This window comes from Mus musculus, chromosome 4, assembly GCF_000001635.26.
Source record: "Mus musculus strain C57BL/6J chromosome 4, GRCm38.p6 C57BL/6J".
Lineage (NCBI taxonomy): Eukaryota > Metazoa > Chordata > Mammalia > Rodentia > Muridae > Mus > Mus musculus.
Window position 1 is genome coordinate 18,353,289 of NC_000070.6, and position 17,691 is coordinate 18,370,979.

The window sequence follows — 17,691 nt, forward strand, 5'->3', positions numbered from 1 at the left end:
GCATTATTATTTAAATACTAAACTACTTATAAAATGGTAGAGTGCATTGGTAGGGGCAAGATCTGAAGCCACTTTTCATTGCATGTTGTTCTTCTACCTTTACAAAAATGTGTTGATTCAGAGTGAGACCATTAATCTCTGTTCTCAACTTATACTAGCTTCCAACCATCATATGCAGTAGTTTGAATAAAAATGGTCATTTCTTCAGTCTCTAATACACACTTTGTAACTCATTCCATGGGTATTTTGTTTCTCATTCTAAGAAAGAACAAAGTATCTACACTTTGGCCTTCCTTCTTCTTGAGTTTCATGTTTTTCAAAATGTATCTTGGGTATTCAAAGCATCTGGGATAATATCCACTTGTCAGTGAGTGCATATCATGTATGTTCTTTTGTGTTTGGGTTACATCTCTTAGAATGATATCTTCCAAATGTATCCATTTGCCTAAGAATTTTATAAATTCATAGTTTTTAATAGCTGAGTAGTACTCCATAGTTTAAATGTACCACCTTTTCTGTATCCATTCCTCTGTTGAGGGAAATCTGGGTTCTTTCTAGCTTTTGGCTACTATAAATAAGTCTGTTATGAACATAGTGGAGCATGTGTCCTTATTACATGTTGGAGCATCTTCTGGGTATATGGCCAGGAGTGGTATTGCTGGATTCTCTGGTAGTACTGTGTCCAATTTTCTGAGGAACTGCCATACTGATTTGCAGAATGGTTGTACCAGCTTGCAATCCCACTAGCAAAACCACCAAACCCAGACAATATTGTGGATCCCAACAAGAGCTTGCTGACAGGAGCCTCATATATCTGTCTTCTGTGAGGCTCTGTCAGTGCCTGACAAATACAGAAGTGGATGCTCATAGCCATCCATTGGCTGAAGCATAGGGTCCCCAATAAGCTAGAAAAAGTACCCAAGGAGTTGAAGGGGTTTGCAGCACCATAGGAGGAACAATGATATGAAATAATCAGTACCCCTAGTGCTCCCTGGGACTAAATCACCAACCAAAAAAAAAAAAAAACACATGGTGGAACTTGTGACTCTAGCTGTATATGTAGCACAGGATGGCCTGGTTGGCCATTGATTGGAGGAGAGGTTCTTGGTCCTGTAAAGGTTCTATAGCCCAGTATAGGGGAATCACAGGGCCAGGAAGCATGAGTGGGTGGGTTGGTGAGCAGGGATAGGGGGAATGGGATAGGGTATTAATGGAGGGGAAACCAGGAAAGGTGATAACATTTGAAACGTAAATAAAGAAAATATCTAGTAAAAAGAGAATGGTCCCCAAACATATATATTTATACTTTAACCCCACTTGGTGGAATTGTTTGAGCATAATAGAAAGTGTTGCATAGAGGAGGTGTGTCACTAGACAACTCCCAATTAGCTCTTTCTCTACCTCTTGCTCATATATCAGATTAAGCTCTCACTACTGCTCCAGTATACTGTCTGATTGCTTGCTGCCATGTTTCCTGCCATGACTGTCATGAACATACCCTTTGAAACTGTAATCTCCTACAAACACTTCTATAAGTTGCCTTGGTCATGCTGTTGTATTAGTCACAGCAATAAAAAAAATTTACAATGACAACATAGAAACACATCTCTGAGTGCATCTTTGAGTGTGTTTTTAGAAATATTTAACCAAAAAAGAAGACCTGTCCAGAATGTGGGTGGCACCCTCACATGAGATAGTGTCCCAATTTGAAAGGAAGGTCCCAATTACTAATGGACAAAACTCTTCTTTCTCTGCCTTCTGTCTGTAGATAAAATGTGACCTGCTGCCCCTAGCTACTGCTTTTACTACTCTTCTCTCATTTGGTTAGCTGAATCCATCAGTCACTAAGCTGAATAAACCCTGCCCCTCACCTTTTTTTTATGTCAAACATTTGGTTGTAGCAATGAGGGAAGTAGCTAATATAAATAATAAATCACAAAAATAATAACTCAAAATTTGAAAAAAAGGATAATATGCTTAGTGGTGCTGAGATATGAAATAATAAGCATACTCAATATGCTGCTAATAGTACTAAAATTAGTGGCCCAAGCTTTGTGAGCCCTCATTTTCCCAGGTTAGTTTACTCTGAGGATCTTCTGGTGTTCTTGTCCCCTCACTTCTATTCCCCATTTGTCTACAAGACTCCCTAGGCTCCATGTAATGCTTGGCTCTGGGTCTTTTCATTTGCTTCCATCTGCTGCTGAATGAAGCCTCTCAGGAGACAGCTATGCTAAGTTCCTGTCTGAAAGCATAGCAAAGTATTAATAGTGCCAGGGATTGGCTTTCTCACATAGTGTGGGTCTCAAGTTGAGGCAGTCATTGGATGGCTGTTCCCTCATGCTCTTCTCCATCTTTATCCCTGTACATCTTAAAGGCAAGACAAATTGCACTGAAGGTTTTATGGGTGGATTTATGTCCCCTCCCTCCTCTAGAAGTCCTTCCTTGCAGGGCTTTGGATGTAGGGAAAGAGTAGAGTCTGCAAAACTTTTTGCAGCAGTGAAAACCTGTGAGAGTTAAGGAATGAGGGAGCAGGGAGGAAGCTTGCCAGGAACACTGTGGGGAGAGAGAGAGAGAGAAAGAGAGAGAGAGAGAGAGAGAGAGAGAGAGAGAGAGAGAGAGAGAGAGAGAGAGAGAGAGAGAGAGAGAACTCATGGTCCTGGGCAACTTGGAGAACTGATGTAGGTCTCTGTGTGCGCAGTGTTTTCTTTAGCTGGTTCCATCTCTCATTTGGATAGTGTAACCATCCTCTTCCTACCATTTGTGGGGCTGTGGGTGTGTGGGAAGAGGGGGGGAGAGACAAAGCCTGCATCTGGCCAGAGTTCCAGTGCTCTGGGCAGGTAGATGCAGGAGGACTGCCAGACACTTTCCATGCGGTCCTGGGTGAGCATCTGGCTGTGTGAAGCCACTGACCCCATACGACAGGGGAGGTGAACAAGGGGTAGTCCCCAGTACTAGGTTCTCAGTCTCTGGCATCCCATGCCTGATAGGGCAGAGGAGTTGAGAACCGAATAGGGACACCAGGATGACACTAGGCCCCAGATATATGAGAAGAGGGGGCAGGGGGGAAGAAGAAGGAGGCGCTGGGTGGTTCCCACACAGGCAGGAGTCCTTAGTCTGGTTTGTGGCTGGAGCACAGGAAGGCCTTCTGACAGGATGCTAGAAGCAGCTCATTAAAAGAAAGCCTATCCCATCATTCAAGCACAGTGGACCTTGATGAATAGACAGTCTTGGGACCTTCCATCTACAGATGAACTCTCTTGCCAAAACCAATTGATGCTGAACTTAGGAAAAGTTACATGATAGTAAGAAAAACATAATGTCCACCTAGATTAATTAATTGCTGTTCAAAGCTGATGTTATTGCCCTCAAATTGTACTACCCATAGAACAATTAATTGATTGTACAAACCCTTGCCTTCCCAACCCTTACCCTTAACCCTCCTTACTACTCTGGCTTTGTTGTGTTACTTCTCTAGGCTATATGTTTTCTTCTGATACTTCCACCCCACCCTAAATTTTCACCGCAAATGATACAGGCACACCAGTGACCACACATTTTTATAAAAACAAAAGGGGGATCTGTGGGGCAATGGATTATATACAGACAGCTTGGCCTCCAGTTGAGTTGAGGTCTTGAACCCTGGTAAGACCTGGTGGTGGTAATTTTCCCCTACATGGGACAGAAAGCATTCCCTCATATCTCCTGGACCCCTGGTTCCTGTTGAAGTTACTGCCCCCACACCCCCCACAGGAGAGGCTCGAGGCTAGCAGTCATGTAGACAATGTCCCAAGCTTCTGGCCTTCTGGCTAGACTCCTCCTCACAGTTACCTAGCAACAGCAAGATAACAAGCCCATTATAAGAGGGGCTGCTTAGCCCCTCCTCAATCTCTTAAGCTTTTATTTTCCTTACTCTCTTACTCTCTAAGCTTTTACCTCTCTCTAAGCCTTCACTTTTCTTACCCTCTAGCTCTCTTTCTCTCTTTCCTTTCCCCTTCTCTCCACATGGCCATGGCTGGTCTCTCTCTTTTCTACCTTCTCTCTTTACCCTTGCCTTTCTATAATAAAGCTCTAAAACCATAGACTGTCTCTGTTCATCAAGGCCCACCATGCTTGGAAGATGGGATAAGCTTTCTTCTAAGGAGCCACTTCTAACCTCCCATCAGAAGGCCGTTGTCCTGTGCTCTAGCCACGGATGGGGTTAAAGATTCTTGCCTATGTGGGAACCACCCAACACATCCCCTCCTCTTTCCCCCTTCCCCCTCTTCCTATCATATCTCTGGGGCCTAGTGCTGCCCCTGGGCCCCTATTCTGTTCTCAGTTTCTCCACCGTATCCAGCATGAGATGCCAGAGACTGAGAACCTAGCTGCCCCTTGTCCACCCCACCCCTGCTGTGTGGGGTCAGTGGCTTCACACAGTGAGATGCCCACCCGGGGCTGCATGGAAAGTGTCTGGCTGTCCTCCTGCATACACCTGCCCAGAGAACAGGAACTCTATGCAGGCTCTCTCCTTCCCACCTCTTACCACACACCCACAGCCCCACATTTCCTGGCTACAGGATGTAGCTACTTTAGTCTATTTTTCCAGAACTGGTAGGAATCTAAGCTAGGGTCACACCTATAGACTCCCTGTATTCTCTAGGATCCCAAGCCTCCAATTAGTCACCAGAGATGCCCCCAACATCCTCATGCTGATTTACATTCTCATTTCCATGCCTCTCTAAATGCCCTTCTGCCAGTACATGATTGCAATCTGCTTTCTTCTCTTCACCTCTTCTTCTACCCAGTCCTCTCTCTCCATCCATCTGCCCATTCTACCTTGGGACCTCCTTAGCATGCAGGTCCTTTGGGACTCTAGATTGTAGTATCGTTATCCTACACTTTATGGTTCAGGTCCATTTTTTCTTCTATTAGATTTATTGTATGTGGTTTTACATTGAGGTCCTTGATACACTTGGAGTGAAGTTTTGTGAGGAGTCATAGACATGACTCTATTTGCATTCTTCTATATACTGACAACTAGTTAAACCAGCAACATTTGTTGGAGATGCATTCTTTTAATCCATTGTGTGGTTTTGGGATATTTGTCAAAAATCAAGTGTCCTTTCAATAAGATTTTCTAATTTTATGAAATACAGGCAATTGAAGTAAGACCTAATGATTCTTTGGATTTCCTCATTACCTTTGGTTAGGTCCCCTTTATTTCTTATCTTGTTAACTTGGATATTGTCTTTCTGTGTTTTAGTTAGTTTCGCTAAGGGTTTGTCTATCTTGTTGATTTTCTCAAAGAACCAACTTTTTATGTCATTGATTTTTTTTTGTATTGTTTTCTTTGTTTTTAACTGATTGATTTCATCACTCATTTTTGACTATTTTCTTTCTTCTACTTCTCTTAAGTTCGCTTCTTTTTTTCTAGATCTTTCAGGTGTAATTTTAAATTGCAGGTATGAGAAGTTTCTAACTCCTTTATTATGGCACTTAGTGCTATGAAGTTTCCTCTTAGCACTGCTTTCATTATGTACCAAAAATTTTTGTATGTCTTACTTTCATTTTCATTGAATTCTAGAAAGTCTGTCATTTCCTTATTTCTCCCCTTTCCCAGATGTCAATGAGAAGAGAGTTGTTCAACTTTCATGAGGGTGTAGGCTTTCTGATGTTTCTGTTTTTGTTGATATTCAGGTTTCATCTATGGTAAGATACAATGTGCTATTTCAATTTTCTTGTATCTCTTGAGGTTTGCTTTGTTGATTGAATATATGGTCAATTTAGGAGAATGTTCCATGAGCTAATGAGAAGAACTGATAGTATTTTGTGTTTGGATGTCTTGTTCTGTAGATATATGTTAAATCTATTTGATTCATACCATCAGTAGGTTTCATTATTTCTCTTTAGTTTTTGTTACCATAACATGTCAGTTGATGAGAGTAAGATAGGTTTGTGTTTCCCTAGGGGTTTGTTGTTGTTGTTGTTGTTTTCTGGCATGGACTTACCTATTTTCTGTTTACTTCGGTGTGGTTATATTCCTTGGGTTGGAGTTTTTGCTTTTAGTATTTTATGTAGGACTGGTTTTGAGGATAGACATTGTTTAAATTTGGTTTTGTTTTAAAATATCTTGTTTTCTCCATCTATGGTGACTGAGAGTTTTGCTGGGTATAATAGTCTAGGTTGGCATCTGTAGGTTTTTTTAGAGGTTGCAATATATCTGTCCCAGGCCTTTCTAGCTTTTAGGGTCTCTGTTGAAAATTTGTGTAAACTCTGATATGTCAGCTTTTTTATGTTACCTGGCTTTTTCCCTACAGATTTTATTTTATTTTATTTTATTTTATTTTACTTTATTTTGTAAAGCAGAACTGGTGTATTTTTTATTAGATATTTTCTTTATTTACATATCAAATGTTATCCCCTTTCCTACTTTCCCCTCTGAAAAATCCCCTATCCCCTCCCCCATTGCCCTACTCCCCAGCCCACCCACTCCCACTTCTTGGCCCTGGCATTTGTCTTGTTTTAATTGTTCTGTAGATTTAGTGCTTTGATTATTATATGTCATGAGGATTTTCTTTTATGGTCCAATATATTTGGTGTTCTGCAAGCTTCTTGTATGTTTATAGCCATATATTTCTTTAAGTTAGGAAAGCTTTCTTCTATGATAGTTTTGAAGAGAGTTTCTTGTCCTTGGAGCTGAGACTCTTCACCTTCTATTCCTATTATAATTTGACCAGGTCTTCTCATGATATCCCAGATATCCTAGATGTTTTGTGTCAGGAATTTTTTTTAAGATTTAATATTTCTTTGACTGATGTATCAATTTCTTCTATCATATCTTATATGCCTGGATGTTTCTGTTCCTGCAGGTTTTGGAAAGGAGCCTAACCTCGAAAATATTGGTGTGACAGGTCTCTGGTGGGTATCCTTGGACTGCACAATGGAAATCAGTGGGTGGTTCAAGTGTCCATGTGCTGGATGTTCCCTTGGGGACAGGATAGGAAGGGGATTGATGGGGGAGTCAATTAGAGAGGTAGCCAGAAAATGGAGTTCAGCATGACTGAAGTTCACTCAGGGGAGCCGGATGTGCACCCAGAAGACTGGTAGGCAGGGGAAATGGTTTCAGGAAGAGGATCTAACAGGGATGATTCTGGTTCAGTAAGTTTGGTCCCCATACAATTTTGAAACCCTAAAGTAGGATGCAATTTGAAAATCAAAATTAATAGTCTTAAACATTTGTTTTAGCATTTTCTGCTTTCAAGATCATAATGTTATTTTTTTTAATAGTGACATCTCTTTATGTTTACTGTTGGAAAATTAAATAAATGATGTAAAATAATGTTCATTTGTAAAATGAGTATTATTTAATACATACAAAGTAATAATTTCTCATCATTTAATGTAATTTAATACTGAGTGAATACTATCATATAACAAATTTTATGAGTTGATTTCAAAACATAATTGTAATATAATATGGTTTTTAATGATATATTAACATTATTGTTTGGGTTTGTAGTGCTGACACTTAAACCCAGGCTCTAGAATATAGTAGTAAGTGTTCTTCTACTGAGCCATATGCCTGCCTAGCCCTAATAATATTTTAGCTTTAAATCATATTGTCAATGATCTAGAAAAATGTTATTTTATCTGCACTATGATTAAACATATGATTCAACATCTAACACTTTACTATGCAGAGTATACAGATAATGTAAATTTGTTAGTATAGTTAATTTATTTGAATATTAAAAAACACCCAGGATACAAACCATAGATGAAAAGAAGTTTAACAAACAGGAAGGCAGAAGAAGTGAAAATACTTTAGTCCCACTTGAGAGGGAGAATAAAATAATCAAGAAGAGAGAGGGAAGGAGGGACCTGCCTGAGAGAGGGGAGGGGGCATTGAAAGTGGAACAAGATTAGGTATGGGGGAGGCAAGAGAGAAGCCCAAAGGTCTAGGAGAATAAATGGAATTATGCAGTGTCTGGGAGTGGGAGGTTGGAGAACCCTCTAGAAAATACCAGAGACTTGGGAGATAAGAGACTCTCAGGACTCAGTGAAGGTCGCCTTAGCCAAAATGCTCAATAGTGGAGAGAAAGAAATCCTAGAATTAACCTCCAGTAGAAAAACAGGGCCTCAAGTGGAGAGATGGGGGTCACAAACCCACAGTCAGTATTTCTGACCAAGAATTGTTCATGTCTAAAAGAACTGCAGGAAAAAAAAAAAAAGCAGAAGAGACAGAAGGAAAGTTGTTCCAATGACCAGCACAACTTGGAATCCATCTAATAGGAGATGGGGAAGGTATCAAGGCCTGACACTATTACAGTTGCTATGATGTGTTTGCATACAGGAGACTATCATGGTTGTCCTCTAAGATGCCCTACAAGCAGCTGACTGTGACAGATGCAAATACTTACACACAATCATTGGACTGAAGTCAGAAACCTCTGTGGAGGAATTAGGGGGAGTATTGAAGAAGATGAAGGGAATGGCAACCCCATAGGAATACCAGAAGTCTCAACTAACCAGGAATCCTAACAGCTTCCAGACACTGAGGCACCAAACAGGCAGCACAAAATGGTTGATGCAAGGTCCCTGGCATATGTATAGCAGAGAACTAACTGGTTTCGCATCAGTGGGAGATGTTCCTAATCTTTGAGTGACTTAAGGCATCAGGGAAGAGGGATGCCCATGGGGGAGGGAAGAGGAGGATCCTATTGTAGGCAAGGGAAATGGGATAAAGAATTGTAGGGGCCTCCCGCCCACCCTGCTCCCCTACACACCTACTCCTGCTTCTTGACCCTGGCATTCCCCTGGACTGGGACATATAAAGTTTGAAATACCAAGGGGCCTCTCTTCCCAGTGATGGCTGACTAGGCCATCTTCTGATACATATGCAGCTAGAGATGCGAGCTCTGGGGATACTGGTTAGTTCATACTGTTGTTCCACCTATAGGGTTGCAAACCTCTTCAGCTCCTTGGGCGCTTTCTCTAGCTTCTCCATTGGGGGGCCCTGTGTTCCATCTTATAGATGACTGTGAGCATCCACTTCTGTATTTGCCAGGCACTGGCATAGCCTCATATGAGACAGCTATACCAAGGTCCCATCATCAAAATTTTGCTGGCATATGCAATATTGTCTGGGTTTGGCGGCTGATTATGTGATGGATCCCTGGGTGGGGTAGTCACTGGATAGTCCAGCCTTTCCTCTTAGCTCCAAACTTTGTCTCTGTAACTCCTTTCATGGGTATTTTGTTCCCTATTCTAAGGAGGAATGAAGTATCCACCCATTGGTATTCCCTCTTCTTGATTTTCTAGTGTTTTGCAAATTGTATCTTGGGTGTTCTATGTTTCTGGGCTAATATCCACTTATCAGTGAGTACATATCATGTGAGTTCTTTTGTGATTGGGTTACCCCACTAAGGATGATATCCTCCAGATACATCCATTTTTCCAAGAATTTCATAAATTCATTGTTTTTAATAGCTGAGTAGTACTCCATTGTATAAATGTACCACATTTTCTGTATTCATTCTTTTGTTGAGGGACATCAGGATTTTTTTCCAGCTTCTGACTATTATAAATAAGGCTGCTATGAACATAGTGGGGCATGTGTTCTTATTACCAGTTAGTTTTTGTTTGTTGGTTCGTTGACTATTACCAGTTGGAACTTCTCTGGGTATATATGCCCACGAGAGGTATTGCTGGATCTTCCGGTAGTATTATGTCCAATTTTCTGAGGAATCTCCAAATTGACTTCCAGAGTGGTTGTACAAGCTTTCAATATGACCAGCAATGGAGGAGTGTTCCTCTTACTCCACATCCTTGCCAGCATCTGCTGTCACCTGAATTTTTGATCTTAGCCATTCTGACTGGTGTGAGGTGGAATCTCAAAGTTGTTTTGATTTTGCTGATGATTAAGGATGTTGAACCTTATTAATCCTCTATTAATTTCTATTAATTTTTTCAGATGCTTCTCAGCCTTTTAGTATTCCTCAGTTGAGAATTCTTTGTTTAGCTCTGTACCCCATTTTTAATGGGGTTATTTCAATTTCTGGAGTCCAGCTTCTTGAGCTCTGTGAATATATTGGATATTAGTCCCCTATCAGATTTAGGATCGGTAAAAATCCTTTCCCAATCTGTTGGTGGCCTTTTTGTCTTATTGACAGTGTTTTTTGCCTTACAGAAGCTTTGCAATTTTATGAGGTCCCATTTGTCAATTCTTGATCTTACAGCACAAGCCATTGCTGTTCTGTTTAGGAATTTTTCCCCTGTGCCCATATCTTCGAGGCTTCTCCCCACTTTCTCCTTTATTAATTTCAGTGTCTCTGGTTTTATGTGGAGTTCCTTGATCCATTTACACTTGAGCTCTGTACAAGAAGATAAGAATGGATCAATTCCCATTCTCCTATATGATAACCGCCAGTTGTGCCAGCATTGTTTGTTGAAAATGCTGTCTTTTTTCCACTGGATAGTTTTAGCTCCCTTGTCAAAGATCAAGTGACCATAGGTGTGTGGGTTCATTTCTGGGTCTTCAATTCTATTCCATTGAGCTACCTGTCTGTCACTGTACCAGTACCATGGAGTTTTTATCACAGTTGTTCTGTAGTACAGCTTAATGTCAGGCATGGTGATTCCACCAGAAGTTCTTTTATTGTTGAGAATAGTTTTTGCTATCCTAGGTTTTTTATTATTCCAGATGGGTTTGTAAATTGCCCTTTCTATCTCAGTGAAGAATTGAGTTGGAATTTTGATGGGAATTGCATTGAATCTGTAGATTGCTTTTGGCAGGATAGCCATTTTTTATATTCATCCTACCAATCCATGAGCATGGGAGATCTTTCTATTTTCTGGAATCTCCTTTATTTCTTTCTTTGAGACTTGAAGTTTTTATCATACAGATCTTTCACTTCCTTAGCTAGAGTCACACCAAGGTATTTTATATTATTTGTGACTATTGTGAAGGGTGCTGTTTCCTTAATTTCTTTTACAGTCCATTTCTCCCTTGTGTAGAGAAAAGCCATTGATTTGTTTGAGTTAATTTTATATCCAGCTACTGCACTGAAGCTAAAACATGTGTCTTAAACATTAATTTTACTTGAAAATATATCTGTGCCTCATAGTTATTGTGTAAAAATGGTGGGCAAAGGTTTCTCCTGCCATTTGGATTCTGAATGTACATACATAACATTAAACTCATAATGCTTTCAGTCGTGGGAATATATTCGCCGCAGATATAATACCAATGACTTACGCTCTAAGATTAAGAATTGGCAAATAAGACCTCATAAAATTGCAAAGCTTCTGTAAGGCAAAGTACACTTTCAATAGGACAAAACAGCAACCCACAGATTGGAAAAAGATCATTAACCAATCCTGCATTCAATAGAGAGCTAATATCCAAAATATACAAAGAATTCAAGAAGTTAGACTACAGAAAAACAGTTAACTCTATTAAAATGGGGTACAGAGCTAAACAGAGAATTCTCAACTGAGGAAACTTGAATGGCTAAAGAAATGTTCAATAGCCTTAGTCATCAGGGAAATGAGAATCAAAATGACCCTGAGATTCCACCTCACACCAGTCAGAGTGGCTACTATCAAAAACCCATTCCACTTGTAGACACCAAACCCTGACACTATTGCAGATGCCACTATATGCATGCTGACAGGAGCCTGATACAGCTGTCTCCTGAGAAGCTTTGCCAGATCCTGACAAATACAGATGTGAATGCTCTCATCAACCATAGGACTGAGCACAGGGACTCCAATGGAGGAGTTAGGGGAAGGGCTGGAGGGGCTTTATTTGGCATCTTGGTCCTCTGACTGCTTGATGCCCCAATGTAGAGGAATGCTAGGGCAGTGAGGTAGAGTGGGTAGGTGGATGGGGAAGCACCCACATAGAAGAAGGGTAAGGGAGGATGGGATAGAGGGTTTGCATAGGGGAAATCAAGAAAGGGGATAACATTAGAAATGTAAATAAATAAATTATCCAATTAAAAAAAAAACACTACCATGGCAGTTCTACATATTTGTCTACTTTATCAAATCAAATCTGTTTTCTCTTCCTCTCCTTACAAATTCAATAAACAAGGACACTATTCTATCACAAATGTTTTGAGTGACTGCTTGAAATTATTAAATTTTGGAAAGTGTAGGAAAGCAAATATAGACAGAGCACAGAACTAATGGTTGCCATTGTAAACATAGAGTTGACCTTAAAAGGGGGGTGGGCTGGGGTGGTAGTTCATTATTTTACTGCATTAACATGGGAGTTTATAAGAAGTAATCATCTTGAACATAAAACAATATTTGTAAGTTGCTTTGAAGTTATGCACTTATCAAAAGAGAAATAATTCTAGCTGAATACTTTTCTCTGGATAGCAAATGCTATAGTGAAGATATGCCGTGAACAGATGGTGCAGAGGATGTGAGATGGCTTGAGGAAGGGAAGATAATATCACTGAACCAGAATAAATCCGTTCTTGAGCCTGAGGATGGAACAGCTCAGAGAAATAGATAAGAAGCCAACATTTTGAGGTTGAAATCATGGTGGTAACTGCTTTCTACACAGATAAGGGGCTGAGAATAACAAAAGATACCGTCTACAATTGAGTTTTAAGGTGTGTCAGAGGAAGTAATCCTTAACATAGGAAATAGCTGTACAGGGGAAATCCCAAGGAACTCTATTGGCCCATACAAGTAGGCAAATCTAAATAAATGCACATCTTTGAGTTCCATCAAGCATACCAAACTCTGCAGGCAAGGCTTGCTTAACATATGGCATGTGGGCATGAGACTCTTTTATATGTGTAGAAGCTATATGCAAAGTGAGGAGGAATGTGGTATTGAAATGTGATAATTGTCCTTTTGTGCTTGTTCTTTTGGGAATGCCTGTGTGTACCGAAGACTGATGTGGGTGAGAAATGGAGTAAGGGAAGGCCAGGCATCTGGTTCAAGTGCAAGCATCTGTGTTGACTCCAAAAATAGTTCTTATCTCTGTTTATTGATGTCCCTTGTATTGACGTATGAGGCTAACAAAAATCCAATAATTAAAATGGTACAAATGCTTAGACAATACATCAAGAGAGTTATACCATTGAGTAGGAAGTGTATATTTTAAAATAATTTAGCTCACAATTGAGATTTTGTGCTACAGAGTAGAGATATGTGATTTCTACAGGAAAAATTAAACTAATAAAAGTCAATTTAAAATAAAAATAAATCAATCATATTGAAATAATGCAGAGAAATAATATGCACAGGAGAAATACCTCCATGCTTATCACTGCTTTAGTTAATTTTTTAATTTTATCTTTTATCATGATTTTATTAATAAACATGCCTAATTAAAGAATATCCTTGGTAGATAGCAATATCACTTAAGTAACTGTAACTCTTCTGTTAAATTAGAAGATGGAGAAAAAGGAGAGTTAAAATCCTGAAAGGCAGAATTTGAGAAAATAAAACATGAAAACAATGTCTTTAAATAAAGCATTAGTAAAAGGAAAAATGAACATGGCCACCAAAAGTACTGATCAAGTACAATAAGCATATATGCAAGTTATTAAGAAATTGATTATGGGACTATCAGAAACCTCTTTATATTTAGTATTTTATTTCAATATTGCTCACATGTAGTTTAATACGTTTGATTGTGACAAACACCATTGTGAAATAATGTAAAAATAATTACCATATACATTTCATCATAGAGTTAAGCTTTTAAAAGTCATAGAAATACCTCAGATATTTTCTCTTAAAATTTTCAAGTATAAAGAAATCGCCATTTTATAACCAGAAATTCCACACACTAAACATTAATAAAATTAATAAATCATTCTTAATGGACAAATTAGGTGTTTCTCAAAATAGAACATATAAGTGGCCAACAGATGTCTGAAAAAAATGTTGAATAGCATCAATCAACAGAGAATTGCAAATCAAAACCATGAAATTTTACCTTACTCTGTAAGAGTGTCTATTATAAAACATTTAAAAAAACATAAAATAAAAACCAAAATGAATGCTGATGAACATATGCAGAAGGGGGAATGCTCATTCAGGGTTGTAAATTAGTATGCTCATTACTGAAAAGAGTATGAACATTAGTCACGAAAGTGAAAAAAAAATCCTAAGTTATGAGACAATAATTGAAATCTTGCAGAACTCTTCATAACAGACAGCAGATAAAAGCAATCTGATTACCCACTGATCGGTGGATTAATGTGTTTACTACACCACACAAACCATGTCAAGCATAGGTTCCATGACATGAAGTAGGCCTTAAATCAAATAAGTTATTGGTTTATTTCCACAAGATTTCTCCCACCATAGCATCGGTGTACCTTGCTGGCAGGACACTGCAGTAGATAAAGGATTTATTGGCCATTTAGTATTTATTGTTCTCTTATGCAAACATGCAGTGCGCATTCCTTTACCAAAGACACTTGAACATATGTGCAGAGATTCTGTACAGGCACCACCTCAACATCTCCATAATCAATGAGTTCTCTAGATGTTGTCCTCACCAATGGGGGTCTTCCTGGCAGTTTATAGAGATCAGTCTGTAGTCTTAACAGCAGCCTGGATTGTTTGAAACTTCTCATGAAGATCCCTTTGGAAAAAATCAATTAGACGCAACCCAGTGTCCATACTGGAAGGTTTGTTTGGGAACAAGAGATGTCCAGCTGGAGCTCTATCTCCCACATTATATGGCAATTTCATTTAGGTCATTTTTATGTGTATATATTTTACTACATATCTGTTATTTTACTTTTCCATACTTCCTCTTTAAATGCCCCATAATTTTAGCTGTCCCTCTCTATATTTCCTCCCAAACTACCTGCACCTCCCCCCTTCCCTACTTGATCCTTCCATTCCACATACCCCCAATCTACACGTAGCTCTCTATTCTACTTCTCTTTCTTAGTGAGGTCTATTTGTTCATTCTTATCTCTTACCCTAATATTCATACATCGTATTTCTAGGATTGTAGCTTATAATCTTTGACTTCCTAGATTTCATTTAAGTAGATTCATAGTATATGCATCTTTCTGAGTCAATAATACTCTACTCAAGATGATTTTTTTTCTAGTTCCATTCATTTGATACAAATCTCACTATGTCATTTATTTAACAGCTGAGTATTGTTCCACTATTTGGATAGCATGGGAATCTAGGGTAAAACCAAATATCACTTGTTCTCTTAAAAAAAAGTAGCAGTAAAATGGCTCCTAGTGACATTCTGCTATATTCACAGATCAGCCAACATTAGAGAAGCTTCCTCCTGAAACTAGTGCACACTAATTTACACAGACAAATAAGAATATAGTCAAATAAACCAAGTAGTTTGGGTTGTTTTTCTAGACAACTAGATTTAATCAAAACAAATTGCTCAGGGGTAAAGTTGATCATGTACAAGGTCTAAAGTTAACAATTCTCCATAGCCCTGTGTTCTATGCAGTGTCCTCCTTCTTGAACTGTGGGTATATAAGACAAAAAAATATCATATATCTTATTGGTCTGTGGGAAGTACCATATGTAGCCATCTTTTGGTTACAGGGTAGAAATCGCTCTCTTAAAAGTGCAAGGTATAGAATGAGATGAAGATTATTGGGTGCTATCTATAAATGAAACTGTGGAAGGGAAATCAGGCTGCTTCAACTTGTCTGCATCAACTGGACACACAGCTCAGAGATCTGCTGACATACTACGGTATACAACTGCCAATGGGTCACATTGAGATAGATCTGGTATCTAGTGCTAATTAATTTTTAAAGAGTACTTGCAGCTAAATATTCAATTGGGCTGAAGAAATTTTTAAGTACTTCTAAGCCTTTAATGATGCTTCTTCATATGCATATTTGGATGGTTAAAATTTAACCATAAAAACCATTTGCATAACTTCTCTCTAATATCATTCAAGTGGTATTTCATCCCTCATAAATTCTAAAGATTTTTTTGCTTAATTTGGGAATCATATTCCTTTAAAGATTATGAATACTTTAGATATATTTTAAATATTTTTCTGAGTCTAACTTGTCAAGGTATAGCAAAATTTCAGCTTTCTATATATCTTTGAAACAAAGCAATATCAGTGATGGCACCACACCATTTCTGGAAATTTGATTCTAAACAGGTAATGGATATGCTGAGATGTAATGAATTTTCTAATTTTGTATTTGTTACATGCAACTTGATTCATGAGTTGTACTGGAGGAATAAATTTTGATATATAAATTGTTTCATATCTTAGATTTTTCTTATATTAGTATCATTTCTACCTTTTCAATATAATAAAAGTTTCTAAAGTAGTAGAGTGCTACCATATTAGTTTTAAGCATTGTGGTATTCCCTAAAATATTTTCACCTTAAAACTATATTTTAAAGCAAAGAGTATATTTATGAGTATATTTATGGCCATAAAGAGGGACTTAGTTGTAGTAAATTGGTCGTTATGGCCAAGTAGAATTTAAAGATCAAGAAATGAGAAATATTTGAAATGCATTATTTTGGTTTTAAAAATATATATCAATTTGGTTTAAGAAAGTAAGATGTCTATCTTTCAGGTATGACCAATACTGCAAACAGAGATGTTACAGATTAGATACAAGCTATGATAACATTTGGTTTATCTTTAGCTGCACATTTTTCCTTAAATGATTAGAGAATCTATTCATCCAAGTATTTATACTATCGAGTTGCTTTCCACCACATGGATAATTTTAGTCAGAACAAACAAATTGTAGGAAATATATTAAAAATAACTAAGATTGCCTTGTCTATGCCAAAGGGAAAAAAATATTCACCCAAACATCTGACTGCATCCTGTGAATGGGGGTAGATTTCCCCTAGAGGAAACAGTCCTTCCTGCTGCCCTTCCTGCTGTGGAGATAATTGGATAGCTGTGTGAAAATAGAGAGAATGAAAGACTTTCTTCTCTCCAGGGTCAAAGGGTTGAGAGTCTTTGTGGTTAATGTGTCTAGAGATTTTCCTTAGAATTATGGAGAAGCACCCAGTTTGGGGATATATAGATGTGAATAGGAAATTAGCAGGGCCTTTAGTCAAGGGCCATGTCCTTTGATTTCAAAGCATTTGAGACAGCCATAGACTAAAGTATTTTCTCTTCTGTCTTACTGAGTTTAGTTAGCTCTGCTTGGATAGAAACTGCTCTCCTCCCTTCTCCCTGCCAGTTATATGTGAGGAAATACTTAGTTCTTGAGTCTGACATGTAATTGTTGCAGTTTCTATGGTGTGTGTGTGTGTGGTTGTTTAGAAACTAATTTTAATGACCAGCAACTAGTCAGCACAGATGACCTAATTATGGCAGCATACATTTGTGATCTCTTCCCTTGTTTCCTCCAGTGTTGTCATCCAGTTACCTTTCTTTCTTCCTTGCAACAGATTAAGCTCTGTCACATCCATTTCAATAGCCTCAAGAGCATATCATTGTTTACCTTAGAATTTCATCCTGTGTCATTTTTGCTTTGGAAGTGGGTTTCTTGGGTCAAGGTAACACTCTGTGAAATGCTCCCTAAGTGGATCTGACATGGTAGATGTCCGAAGACTGGCAGTAGTCGAGACTGTAGAGTTAGGAAAGAAGTGCATAGCATTCGTGTTATTTCCTTTGGAACACTTTCTTTCTGGAGTTAAATAAAACCAAATATTCTGAAGATTGGTGCTAGCTTTAAGAAATAGTGCTCTATA